The sequence below is a fragment of the Camelus ferus genome, chromosome 11, assembly GCF_009834535.1.
Source record: "Camelus ferus isolate YT-003-E chromosome 11, BCGSAC_Cfer_1.0, whole genome shotgun sequence".
Classification (NCBI taxonomy): domain Eukaryota; kingdom Metazoa; phylum Chordata; class Mammalia; order Artiodactyla; family Camelidae; genus Camelus; species Camelus ferus.
Window position 1 is genome coordinate 50314491 of NC_045706.1, and position 9405 is coordinate 50323895.

Below are 9405 nucleotides of genomic sequence, written 5' to 3' on the forward strand. Positions count from 1 at the left end.
ATAGAAGCATTGGGAAAGTCCAGGCTGAGCTCAGAGTCCCTTGAGGACATTCCTCTCAGGTGCAAGCTCCTTGGAGCTTGTTTTTATACTCCTGTTTCATGGTGTCAGGCCAGACCCCAAAGTCTAATCGAAGCTGCAGACAGATATTTGCATCACTTATTTCCCTAATTCTATATATATTTTTTAAATGTATATTTCAAAATCCTCAAATTAGACAATGATTATTCACTACTTTGATTAGAAAATTATGTCAAAGAATGCCTACAAATTTTACTTAAAATTTGTGATGGGCTGGGCTTCTTTAAATAATCCTGTTTTTCTAGGACATTAAAGATAATGTTCCTTAAAGACATTTTGATTTAAACTTTTTTTTAAAGTGTCTATTATATAAAATGAGATGCTCCTTCTATTCAATGAAAACCTTATAAGATAATTTTCTAGTTAGAGTGTCCCTCCCTTGTCTCCACCCAGACTCCCATTTATCTTCAGAAGGCTATAGCTCGCTGACCTTTTGAACACTACACCATACTGTTTTACACACAAGAGCGGGGAGAAAAAAAATAGTAGAGCAGTAGTTTAGCCTAGTAGTACAAAGCATTACTGGAGGCTAAAGGAATCTCTGCAGAGTGAACACTAAGTAGTCTCATGTTCAGAGTTTCTTAAAGGGGTGCTCTTCTGATTGAACTGCCCTCTCTATTTTCTGCCTTTGAGCAGATAGAGCTTGTTTTCTTGGAAAATCCCAGAATCTCATCTGTGACTGACTTGTGGACAGACAGAAATGATGCAATAGTGTGGCACACACTTTCCCTTTTGCCTCCTGCCAGCTCAGAGCAAGAAAATAACTTTGCTGATCTCTGGACTTGCACACTAGCTTTTGTTTTATCAACTATGTTCAGAGAGCCAGTCAGTACCAACCCCAATAAAAAACCAAGCCCTGCCTTTGCTGAGGCACAAGTCAGGGCTTTGTAACTTTCCCTGCAGGCAACAGTGATGAGCGCCACAGGCCCTTTTGGACCTTGTTCTGTGTCTTGTGTCTCTCCCCAGGGCCTAGTGCAGTACCTGGTCTAGAGTAGTATCTTACTACCAGCAAAGATAATGAGTCTTTGCTGGACCAATAGATAGAGGAATTAATTAAAAGAAGGGCAGAAACACCTTCTTAAGTATATTAGTTTGACAAAGGATGAACCCATCTATTCTCAAACATTGTCTTTCTTGCTCTGTAACCAAATTCAGTGGTACTTTTCAGTCCATTTCCTGTCCTCTTTGCTGTGGTTGACCCTGTTAGGTACCTCCAATTTCCAGATGTTCTCTCTCTTCCTTGGCTGGTGGCTGCATTTTCTTCTGACATCCTTCCTACTCCTCTGCCCACTCATTTCTCATTCTCTCCTTTAGCCTTCTCCTCATATCTTCATCTGGATCATCACTGACTTTCTTACTTCTCATGTTCTCTCTCTAGAGATACCCTCTCCCTAGGTTATCTCAGGTATATATTTGATGTCAGCTACCACCTATAGGTCCTATAACAGGAAAACTTTCAAGTCTATAAATACATTTTATTTAACACTTATTGTGGTATTGTCTGTGCTACGGTGGTAGGGATATAGTGCTTTGAAAGGCATGGTCTTGGCCCTCACAGAACTTACAGTCTGAAGGGAAGACAGACTTCAACAAACACAGTAAGTTCACATAAGCAGAGTGATAGAGGAAGTAAAAGGTGTTGCATTATGAGAACAGAGAAACTCTTCAAGGAAGTGATCCTTAACCTGTGACCTGAAAGATGAGAAAAGTTGAATAAAGCGGAAGAGACAAGGTAGATGCCAGAAACAGATTAAGAGACAGAGAAGTGGTCAGGGTTAAATGGTGGAGGGTCTTGGAAGGCATGATATGGAGTGTGAACTTTTTCCTCAGAGCAATGAAAAACCTAAAGGGTTTTTAGCAGGAAAATGACATGATCAGAATTGCCTTTAAAAGTGGCTGTTAGCAGCTTGGAGCCTGGGTTGAAGTTTAACAAGACCAGAGGCAGAGAGAACAATGAGAAGGCTGCTGCAGTGACCCAGGTAAAAGATGATGGTGCCCTGGACTTGGGTAGCAAAAGAGATGAGTAATTACAGAGCTGTGTTCAAGGTAGAATAATGGAATTGCTCTTTTTCTTTGGACAGAGTAGAAGATGAGGAAGATGGACTTGAGGATGATTTCTAGGTTTCTGGCTGTAACAACTGAATGGTGTGTCTGAGATAGTTTGGTTAGGATAGAAGGTGAGAAAAATAATTACTTTGGTTTTGAATATTATAGCAAACACTGCTAGTTGCCTTCCCAATAGCCATATCACCTCCTCCTTTCTAAAAGAATCCTGAATTGGTTTGGAAATGTACTCATCTATGCATTCCTTTGCTTCAGGGCAGTCAGCCCCTCCACTGTCTTCAAGGAATGCATTTTAAATAAGCTAAAATAATCATAGTTCTCAGTATTTGTTTCAGGCATGCAAATGTGATACAATTCTGTCCAGTGGGATGAAGGGAAGTGTGCCCAGATTGATTCCAGATTAGGTTTTACCTTAAAAAGAGAGTATACTTCTGGTGCTTGTTGTTTGAAGTTTTGGAGGTTGTTACAGCAGCATAATCTAGTCAGAGCTGACTAATACAGATAACTAAAGCTGCTACAATCATCTTATGAGGCATCAACCATCAAGAGAGTTTGCCTGAGAACCAAGCTGACATGCAGAGATTAGCAAAGCAAATGATGGAAAGAACTTGAGTTCTTAAGATATCTTTGTGCTATTGCCTTAACCAGCCCTGGAATTACTTTGCCTCTGAACCTCTTATTGCATTAGATAATAAATTTCTTAGAGTTTAAACCAGTTAAGTTGGGAGTTTTCTGTTATTTGAAGTCACAGCTAAAATAGACTAAGAGCCTGAAAAAGGAATGAAAGTCTAACACATGCTACAACATGGGTGAATCTTGAAGACATTATGCTAAGTGAAATAATCCAGACACAAAAGGATAAATACTGTGTGATTACACTTACATGAAGTACCTAGAGTAGTCAAATTCATAGACACAGAAAGTAGAACAGAGGTTGTCAGGGCTGAGGGGAAAAGAGAATGGGGAGTTACTGTTTAGTGGATATGGAGTTTCAGTTTGAGAAGAGAACAAATTTCTGGAGATGAATTGTGGTGATGGTTGCACAACAAAGTGAATGTACTTAATACCACTCAACTTAAAAATGGTCAAGATGGTTTAAAAAATATGTATATATAGATGGTCAAATATTCTTTCTCAAAGAACACATAAAGTCTGAGACATCTGTGATCAGTAGTTACTCCAAAATTTTTACACAGTTTAGTGTATCAGCTAGAGTAGTCCAACCAGACAAAAACTACTCAAAATGTTTAAAACAGAGAGACTTTATAGCAGGAACTTGGTCAATAAGTAATAGAAGAGCTGGGAAGTCAAATGCAGATTAGCAACAGCAGAAGGCCAATACCACCTCTAGGCCAGGGGGACAGGCTAGTGGGTAACCAGGTCTAGGAATGTGTAATTCTCCTGTGGGCAAAACAGCAAATAAGTGGTAACAATAATACTCTCTTATCAGTCTACCTTCTTAGTCATAAATATTCATTTATCCCCTTTTTGCATGAAAACTACATTCAGTCTCCCTACAAAATAGAGGGACATCCAAAAGTCTCAACCAAGGACATCAGAGTCAAAGTATGGTATCTCATAATTTCTGCATTTTGTTCAAATAGGACTCCTCTTGATCCAGAGACTAATGAACTTAAAAACAAACGTTATTTACTGCTGCCACATCTGTACCTAATATGAAATGTTTAAACAAGGACAGAATAAACACTATTATTTATCAAAAGAAAGAATGGAGGCACACAACCATCACTGATACTTAGAATTCCAAAATCCTGCTGGGTAGAGGAAACTAAGCTCCATTTCAGCTCCTTGGAAGTAGCCCCTGTTATTGTTCCTCAAGCTCTTGGCTTTACTTTGTTTTCTTTCTCATTCTTGACCACATCTGGGAAATATACACTCCATGGGAGCTGAGCAGCTTTCTCAGCTAAGAAATGTGCCCACAGAAATATGGGGAAGCGTTGTTCTCCAGCAGTCCTAATCTTTTAACCCAAGCTGGTGTTATCTTGGCTGTACACCTCTCTTTAAAACAGTGTTTTACCAATCTGATTCTAGTCAGTTCCATGTGCCAGTTACCACACCTGTAATTCTTTTTGAGACATGCCTCTCTCCCTAGGCATAATTGCTAAGGAAACTTGAACTTATCAAGTGTCCACTGGAGAGCCACACTTAGTGTATCTTCCCTGAGCCATTTTATCCAACAAAGGACATACTGGGAGCCACTGTTCACACCCTTGATCTAGTCTGCATTCTAAGGCTGAGTTTTGAGACTTAATCAGCCTTGTTACTCAAAGCATTTCTCAATTTCTATCCTTTACTAGTTGGAGATGAACAATATTTGTGCCTCTTAACCCTGCCGGTCCTAGACTTCTAATCTCTCTCGTAGCATCCTATCAAATGCAGCTAAAAGCAACCAAGGCACACTGGTAATAACCTGTTTCCCAGCCTCTTGCCCTAAAAATCACAAGCTCCTTGGTACATGATCTGCCTTCCAAGTGATCAAAGGCTATAGTTTCCTTGCTGCCCACCACCAAGCTCTAAATTCTACGACATGGATTTGAAATGAACTCATCCTTGCTGTCAGCATCCAGAATCCCTTGAAGAATTTGTCGGTGACTAGGAAACATTGGCATCATCACAGCCTTATTCCCCTTCACCTCCAAGTGGTTAAGAAGTTTCAGAACAGCAGGTAGGATATAGCTCAAGCAGTAGAATGCATGCTTAGCATTCATGAGGTCCTGGGTTCAATCCCCAGTACCTCCTCCAAATATAAATAAATAAACCCAATTACCTCTCTGTCATAAAAAAAAAAAAGAGAGAGAGAAACATTAAACAGAAAAAAAGTTTCAGAACAATCAAAGAGCTCATTTTTAGAAGAAATATGTTACACTCAGAAATGATAAAAAACAAATCTTATATTAAAAGGCAAAAAAAAATTTTTAGGACAGCTTTCTGCTCCTGGTTCCAATTACTCTATTAGTCAGTTTTCTCTAGGTAATCTTGTGTTAACAGACAGCTCTCCTCCACAAAGTCTTACAGTGATATTCATTTCTTTCTCAGATTTTATGTCAGAGCTACAGATTGGCTTTGGCTCTGCTCCACGTGTCTGTTATTCTGGGATCCTGACTGAGGGACCAGCTCTTATCTTACCCTCATGGTAGAGGGAGAAGAGAATTGGCTGAACACGGGATCCAGAACATGGGATTCCCCTAGCCACAAGGATTGGTTCCCGAATGGATACTAGACCCAATTTGAACCAATGAAAGTTTCCTACCTCCTTCTGAGAAATTACTTTGCTCTCTTAGGAGGAGTCATGGGGAGAGAGAGTCTCTCTCTCTCTCCCTCTCTCTCTCTCTCTCTCTCTCTCTCTCTCTCTCTCTCTATGTGGACAAGAGAGCATGTAGCTCTGATTGCTGATAGCCACATTCTGCACCTTGAGGGAAGCCAGCCCGATGGTGGAGATCACACTGTAGATGGCAGAGCAGAGAAATGGACACAACCTGGGTCCTTGATGACACTGAGCTTCTGGATCCACAAATCATCTGCCCTTACTATTCTGTGTACCAATGTATCCCTTTCGTTTAAGCCAGTTTAAATCAGGTCCATCTCCCTCCAAGTCATTCTTTACCTGCTGCCAGCGTGAGCTTTAACAGATGAAGATCTGTGAGTGCATCACTTCTCTACTTCAAACCCTCTACCTGGTTGTCTCCAATTCAGTCTTTTTTTTTTTTTTAACTTCCTTTTTATTGTATTCTTTTTTCTTTTCTTTTTCTCTCTCTTTTTTTTTTTTAATGGAATTACTGGGGATTGAACCCAGGCCCTCATGCATGCTAAGCATGTGCTCTGCCATTGAGCTATTTCCACCTCCCTCCAATTCAGTCTTTAAGCTTATTTCAAACCTCTTATGGGAACCCTTTTCTGATACCCCTCAGGCTGTTCCATTGCTTCTTTGGTCAATCACAGTGCTCTATCATAAAAAGTATTGTATCACAGTATGATTTTTCTCTTTTCTATCTTTGCTCACCGGAGTGGGGGAGGCCCATGTACCCAGACTCAACAGATACTAAGTTTGCTGAATGAACACATGCCAGAATTAGGTTTTATCTAAACTGTTGCAGACACTTCAAAGTAAGGAGCAAAGTAGGTAATTTGACATAGTGTCAAGAATTCTAGGTTGCAACTCACAAAGCCTGACATTTTGTTTTGATTTCACCACTTACGAGCTGTGGGAACCTCAAGGAAATGCCTTGGCCTCTTTGCAGCTCAGTTTCTCATCTGTAAAATGGGAATACTGCAGTTATGTCAGTAGTAACAAAGCCTACGACCCACATTTTTTGGTAGGTATTTTGGTATTTTGTCTGGAAACTTTTCCTTCACAGTGAGGATGTGCAAGGGGGAAAACTAATACAATGGAAAGTAAAAAGTAAACACCAAACTCTTTCATAAGAGTTTATTTTCCATAATTTATAGCATAGGTAATAGAATCATTTTCCAAAGACATGGACTAGAGGAGAATAAAGCAGGTGGTTATGATCATTAGAGGTGGCTTCAACAGACTGCCAAACAGCACAATGAATGAACAAACTACACCACACAAAATGCTCTTCCTTGAGGGTGGTCAAAACACATAAACGTAGATTGCTCTATCACTAAAACAGCTGAGCTTTGGCTGTTCTAACCTCCTTGCAGTGAGAAAGACAGAGTGGGATGGGGAGTGATTACTCCACAAACAGAATGATTTAGTATCACCACTGGCTATGTGACAGATAAACTAACTTGCCCAAATCACTACGCTTGGGTTTTTCCACTCACATTCATTTGGTCGCTTGCGCATGGCAACAGCAGCATTTGTTGGTGATGGGATTCAAAGGCCTGGGCACTGCAGTTTGCAAGAGAACACAAACAACTCGAGGCAGCCCTCAACAGCCAGCCCAGCAGCTTCCACCCCATCAATGACCACAGGACAGAGGGGTCAAAAGGATGATTTCTTTCAGCCCACAGCTGCCATGTAGAAATGGACACCTTTTACTTAAACTGTTGGTATTCCATCTCAAATCTTTAGAACCCACTGAATGTGATGGAAATGTGTTCTTCTGGCCAAAATAGCAGTCTGGAGCCTGTGCCTAGCTGGTTTTATTTTTAGGATTAAATGGGACCTCCGTCAAGCCTCTTTCTTCTATTTGGAACCTCAGAGACTCCACAGAGTCTTACAGTGACATTCATTTCTTTCTCAGATTTTATGTCAGAGCTACAGATTGGCTTTGGCTCTGCTCCATGTGTCTGTTATTCTGGGATCCTGACTGAGGGACCAGCTTTTATCTTACCCTATGGTAGAAGGAGAAGAGAACTGGCTGAACATATATAGGAAGGAGAATCCACAGCAGCTTTGGGGGAGTAGCAAAAATCGGGGCTTCCTGGTCAGATGCACCAAGATTTGAGTCTCAGCTTCAGTACCATCTACTATTATGACCTTCAGTAAGTTACTTAACTTCTTTGAGACTGGTTTTTCCATCTATAATATGAGAATAATAAGAAATACCTGTTTATTTAACTACTTCATTCCTTCAACAGACATTCATCGGTGCCTTCTGTGTACCAGGCAATATCCTAGATCTGGGCCCACAAAGGTGAGTGAAACAGGCATAGCTCCTGTCTTCATACAGCTTATGGTCTGTTGTGAGAAAAAAATAACAGACACAAAGCACTTAGTACTGTGCCTGGCTTTTCACAGGCACTCAGTAAATGTTTTGCATTGACCAGAAGTATAATTATTGAAATTCAGTACCATTTTGATATGCATTCATTCCTTCCTCATTGCTCCCTCTCCTATCTCAGGGCCTTTGCACATGATATTCACAACTATTCACATGGCTCCCTTTCTCACTTCATTCATATCTGTATTCATATGTCACCTCCTTAGAGATGCCATTCCTAATCACCTATTAAAATAGCCCTCCCCTTCTATCACATTCCATCCATAGGATCCTTTCAAAGGATCTATAGTGCTTTAAACACATTCTTGATAGGTTTAAAAATCCTCTATTGATGATAATTTCCTCTTAGACTTAGGGCAAATTTTTGTACTAAAATCTCTACAATATAATCATATTGTATAATTACATTTCATTATAATCATATTTTTAAAGATAGGTTTGAAAACACTTTATATAAAAGATACAAGAATAACCAATAAGCATATGAAAAAATGCCCAGCGTCCCTAGTCATCAGGAAAATTTTTTTAAGACTGATACGCCTAAATGTTGGCAAGAACAACTAGAATTCTCATACACTGCTGATGGGAATGCAAAATGGCACAACTTTGAACAACACTTTGGCACCTTCTTACACAGTTAAACTATACACTTAGCACACAATCCAGCCTACCCACTCTTAGGTATTTATCCAAGAGAATTTAAAATAAATATACATATAAGGACTTGTATATGAATGTTCATAGCAGCATTATTCATAATTTATAAATTCATAAAAACTGGTAACAACACAAATGTCTATCAACTGATGAATGGACAAATAAAATATCATACATCCATACAATGGAATACTACTCAGCAATAAAAAGGAACAAACTACTGATTCATGCTACAACTTGGTTGAATCTCAAAAGCATTATGCTAAGTGAAAAAAGCCAGACTCAAAAAGCTACATACTGTATTGTTCCATGTATATGACATTCTAAAATCACATGGGTGGTTATCTGGGGCCAGGAAGTAGGGGAAAGGGTTGACTACAAATTGGCACAAGGGAATTTTGCGGGGATGCTGGAAATATCTTGAGAATAATGGTGTTTATACAACTGTGTACAATAGCTAAAACTCATCAAAATTTACACTTAAGATGGGTGAGTTTTACTGAATGCAAATTATGCCTTAATAAAGCTGTTACAAATTTTTAAAACATATAGTTATATATGCATAGAAAATAACTCCATGCTTAGCTCGTGGTGGGATCTGGGTGTTTTTTATTTTCTTCTCTTTGCTTAATCTAAATTTTGTAAAATTTCCACAATGGAGTGTTTGTCCAGAGACAGAAAAAACCAACAATAAAAGGCCATAAACATAAAGAATTGGGTGATTTAACAAAGAATCTATTGTTGATTCAACATTGTTTGCTTGCAGTGAAGCCTATTTGGGTCACGTCCTTCTCATCGATCTTTCCTCAGTGGCATTTCTGAGGGGTGAGCTGAGGAAACGGATGCAAAGAGGTACAGAGTTTAATAGCAATGCTTTGTCCATCCAGCTCATGGC

At 39.5% G+C, this 9405-nt stretch overlaps 1 long non-coding RNA gene across 1 annotated transcript; it reads left to right on the forward strand.

The window, feature by feature from the left end:
* Positions 1-7377: 7377 nt before the first annotated feature.
* Positions 7378-9405, forward strand: LOC116667199. The gene is made up of 3 exons (XR_004324013.1): positions 7378-7614; positions 7711-7766; positions 9277-9405. It is a non-coding gene; the product is annotated as an uncharacterized LOC116667199 (long non-coding RNA).